The sequence below is a fragment of the Dromaius novaehollandiae genome, chromosome 2 (genome assembly GCF_036370855.1).
Source record: "Dromaius novaehollandiae isolate bDroNov1 chromosome 2, bDroNov1.hap1, whole genome shotgun sequence".
Classification (NCBI taxonomy): Eukaryota; Metazoa; Chordata; class Aves; order Casuariiformes; family Dromaiidae; genus Dromaius; species Dromaius novaehollandiae.
This window is the reverse complement of record NC_088099.1, coordinates 34,587,134-34,592,169: the sequence shown is the minus strand read 5'-3', so window position 1 is coordinate 34,592,169 and position 5,036 is coordinate 34,587,134. Positions and strand designations below refer to the sequence as shown.

At 43.5% G+C, this 5,036-nt stretch overlaps 1 non-coding gene across 1 annotated transcript; it reads right to left on the bottom strand.

Moving 5' to 3' along the window:
- Positions 1-1,783: 1,783 nt before the first annotated feature.
- TRNAK-CUU (transfer RNA lysine (anticodon CUU)) lies at positions 1,784-1,856 on the bottom strand. The gene has a single exon. It is a non-coding gene; the product is annotated as a tRNA-Lys (tRNA).
- Between the last annotated feature and the right edge of the window lie 3,180 nt (positions 1,857-5,036).

The following is a 5,036-nucleotide window of genomic DNA, read 5'->3' as shown; positions in this document are numbered from 1 at the left end:
GACACTCCAACAGAAGTTAACTGCTGCATGTCAGCTGCCCTAGACCAGTTATCCATGTGCATGCTCTTCCCCAATGAAACTCTACCCTCTTCACACAGAATCAAATGGAACTGTTGAGGTTGGAAGGGACCTTTGGAGATCATCTAGTCCAACCCCTCTGCTCAAGCAGGTCACCTACAGGAGGTTGCCCAGGACCCTGTCCAGACGGCTTTTGAATATCTCCAAGGATGGAGACTTCACAACCTCTCCGGGCAACCTGTTCCAGTGTTCAACCACTCTCACAGTAAAGTAGTGTTTTCTTGTGTTCAAATGAAGTTTCCTGCATTTCAGTTTGTGCCCACTGCCTCTCATCCTGTCAATGGGCACCACTGAAAAGGGTCTGGCTCTGTCCTTTTTATGCCCTCCCTTCAGATATTTATATGTATTGCTTTCCAGCAAGTCAGCCCCCAGCCCGTACTGGTGTATGGGGTTATTCCTCCCTAGGTGCAGGGCTCTGCACTTCCCCTTGTTGAACTTCTTGAGGTTCCCTCTGCCCAGCTCTCCAGCCTACTGAGATCCCTCTGAACGGCAGCACAGTCCTCTGGTGTATCAGCCAGTCCTCCCAGTTTTGGATCATCAGCAAACCTGCCAGAAGTGCACTCTGTCCTATCACCCAGGTCACTGATGAATAAATTGAGCAAGATTGGAGCCAGTATTCACCTCTGGGGGACACTGCTAGTTACTGGCCTCCAACTAGACTTTGCACCACTGATCACAACCCTCTGCCGTTCAGACAGTTTTTAATCCACCCCACTGCCCACTCATCCAGCCCTCACTTCATCAGCTTGCTGTGAGGATGTTATGAGAGACAGTGTCAAAAGCCTTACTGAAGTCAAGGTAGATAACATCCACTGCTCTTCCCTCATCTACCAAGCCAGTCATTCCATCATAGAAGGCTATGATGGTTGATTAAGAATGACCTCTCTATTGTGAATCCATGCTAACTACTCCTGATCACTTTCTTGTCCTTCATGTGCTTGGAAATGGTATCCAGGATGAACTATTCCATCACCTTTCCAGGGTTTGAGGTGAGGCTGACAAGCCTCCCAGGGTCCTCTTCTTGCTCTTTTTGAGGACTGGAATGACGTTTCCTTCTTTCAGTCCTCAGGCACATCTCCTGATCACCATGACCTTCCAAAGGTGATTTAAAGTGGCCTTGTAATGACATCAGCCAGCTCCCTCAGCACTCATAGGTGGATTCCATCAGGGCCCATAGACTTGGGTATGCCCAGTTTACTTAAGTGATCCCTAACTCAATTCTCCTCTACCAAGGGAAAGTCTTCCTTTCTCCTTCCCCCTGGTATCCAGGGCCTGGGATTCCTGAGAGCAGGGCAGGTCTTACCAGCAAAGACTGACACAAAGAGGCATTTATTTAGTACCTCAGCCTTTTCTGTGTCCTTTGTCACCAGGGCCCCTGCTCCACAGCAAGGCCCACATTTTGCCTAGTCTTCCTTTTGTTACCCATGTATTTATAGAAGCCCTTCTTGTTATCCTTGGCATCTCTCACCAAATTAAACTCCAGATGGGCCTTGGCCATCCTAGCCCCATCCCTGCATGCTCAGACATCCCTATATTCCTCTGAGGCTACCTGTCCTTGCTTCTACCTTTTGTATACTTCCTTCTTACTCTTGAGTTTTGCCAGGAGCTCCTCCTCCCTGGCAAACAGATACCCATTAACTGCCCCTTTGTTTGACTTCTTGCTCATTGGGATGCACTGTTCTTGGGCTTGTATAAGAATTTTGGGTGCCCGACGTGGGGTTCGAACCCACGACCCTGAGATTAAGGGTCTCATGCTCTACCAACTGAGCTAGCCGGGCAGCACCTTCTTTTGTACTGAAGGATAACTGGCTTCAGATGACCTTGCATTTACCAAAAGACAATTGTTCCATTCATATTTTTTTTTATTGTGGAATGACCAACACATACTTTGTTCACATGTCACAGCCCTTAGATTTCCCTTGAGTTTTACTTACACTTTGCACACTGTGTAGAACCATATCATTTTCCTATGTACCTGACACAAAAGCTAGTCAACATACAAAAAACAGGGTTGTAAGTCACAGGCTGCAAAGATGTTTCCATGTACAATGAGCTGCTTCATCTGGATAGAATGATTTTCTACTTCTTTTCTTCAGCCTTGCAACTATATACCACCATCCAACCCTTAAGCCTCAATCCAGTTGTCTCTCAAACCACAATGCTGTGACAGTGCTGACACTGACATGCTTTCAAATTATATGTACCTATAACAAACATTTTAAAAATCTGAGAGTTATCAACTATGATTTGACAACTTGTTTTTTGCAGGAAACTTGTTTCCTTAGTTACCCAACATAGAGTCAGTGTGTTTCTTTCTGAGAAAGTAATACCTGAAGACAACACGGTAGTACCTCACGGTACCTCTGGTGCACTTGATGAAGAACATGGAGGAATTTGCTGTAGCTTAGTCCTCCTCAACACTCTGGGATTCTTCCATTTTACTAGTCAAATTCCATCCACAGCTGGACCAATGTTGCTGTAGCATGCTTAGCTTAAGTTGTATCAAGGCCTAAACAGGGGTTTGCTTATTGCAGTGTAGGACAAAAATGATTCCTTCAAAAACAGGAATTAGTTTAGGGTACCTGTGAAATGCAGTTGACCTCCTTCGGTGGGTCTTCATAACTTTATTGCTGCTTAGCACTCTAAACCACTCTTCCCTCTGCAATCCCTACCACAAACTAGCTCATCCTAGTCATATAGCTCTTAAATCTGGGTAGACCGCGTACCTGTAGTTAGTTGCATGGAGGTGGCCTTCCAAGCCTGTAGAGAGCTAGTTTATTATGCCTGCCCTTCCCAGCAATTCTCCTGGTGGGTCAACTTTGTGTCCCAATAGATCACTGGGGATGACAATGCATCAGTGCTATAGCTTGCCCTAACAGTGAGAAGTTAGTTGTAGCTAGTTGTTGATTGGCAAAAAAAATGATATGTTGTTGTCAACCTGCTAGGTCTCCACCATACTACTTGGTGGAAGAATATGGGATACTGGAATATTGATCTATTTATTGTTGTGATAACTTGTTGTGAATCAAAGTTTTATTCTTTGTGGAAAAACACAGCATGCTATAGCTGATCATTGTCTGGTAAATTCTATGCTTTACTTCCATAAGCTGTGAAAGCTTTCACAAGCTAACTACAGAGGACACACCACAAAACAGACTGATTCACTCTTCGCTGCGGTCTATTAACTGCAAATTTTTTGCTTCTGTTAGGTCTCTGAAACTCAGCTAGATGTTGTAGGACAACCTTGAAAGAATCATGTTCCCTCTGGAAAAAGAAAGAGGATCTATTAACAAATCTACCATGACTGTAAAAGGAATTGCTGAAAGTGACAGATCCAGAGATCAATGCATAGATTTTCTTCCTGGCCTCCTGCTGGCAACTCTTATGTAAACATTCTATAAATTTTTGTTCTCATGGATGAAGACCATTTTGCACTATGCAGTAACTTAAAAATATTCTAATTTCCTCCACAGTAATTTTAAGTTACACAATTATCTTATATTCCTTCTTCACATTCATTATACAACTTCTAGGATCTGCACTACAGATTAAAAGAATTTCTCTCATGTGGTAGCCAAAGTTGTATTGCCTGTTTATGACACTCTCCAACTCAAATTATTATTGTATGTGCATGTATCTCAGACAGCTTAGCTTTGGAATTTTATTTTGACTGGCTACAGAAACACATTTTTCAGAGGCTGTCATAAACATGAGTCTTGCTATGCTATTAAGTCCTTTGTTCCACATATTTTTTCCTTCTATAGGACTATGCCAGTGATGATTCAGCTCATCTGGATAAAACAGGCTCATAAAATTACAGCTAGGTTCCATACAAATCTTTAAAAGCTGCTTACAGTAAATTCTATTATACCTGTAAGTCCTCCTCTTTGGAGTTGCACTGGCCAGACCTTCCTCCTCCTTCCTTACATAACCCAGACCTGGAACTCCTCCTCCATGAGTCTTTCAGACCATGTTAGAAATGCTTTGCACTGCATGTATGATTTAAACTAAGCCAACCTGGTAGGCTTAGAGGCAACTTTAAGATATGTAGTAGTCAACAATGATAGAAATTAAAATCATTCATTGAAGAGTCTTTAAACACACCTCAGAGATTCTGAAGTCCCATTGTCAGGTGCTATCAATCCCCACCCCACCCCCCTTTTTTAAGCCTTTTTTTGGAGGGGGTTTCTTTTCCATAGAAAAAAATCCTAACTATAGTTATGTTCAGGTATTCAACCTGGGAAGTCAGGGGAAGCAGCTCTTTCAGTTATACTGGAAGCCGAGTAAGGCAAGACTGGTCACTCAGGGACATCTCTATCTGTCTCTCTCCAGCACAATCATTCTGAAGAACATATTCAATCAATTTTCTGATTTCAGAAAGCATTCTAGCATCACATGTAAAGAACCCTTATGATTTTAGTGACAACTCAGAAAGCAGGAGATACCTAATTGCTAACAGGATCCACTGCTTCACCTCAGCTAAAATGGCTCCACCTGCAGCAATGAAGGATTATCTTCTACCAAAGAGGCAGTGCTAAGGGAAGCAGTTAACAGAGCAAACACTGCAGTTAGGCCGGGGTTTCAGCTACGGACTGGGAGAGGCAGCAAGTAACAGCCAAATGTATTACCACACATGCTGTGGCAAACTATTCATTCTTGCCTGAAATGGCAGGTAGGAAACCTCATGAGGCAGGAAATGTTGCAAGAAAGGTATTCTCATTTCATGTCAAGACATAGGGGGAGAAGGAAGAGGAGCAAGACAGAGCATTTAACAACACCAAGGTCTAGCAGCAGTGATCTGTAGCTGAGGGATAAGGTTTGCCTCTCATACATATTACACCCTCTGCCAGGCATCCTCTCCACCATTTGCAAAAGCACTGACCTGTGCAGCCCTTTCATTGCATACCCTTACACTGATGGCTTTTGTTACAGCTCAGGTACTAGGGTGGGAGTAGACA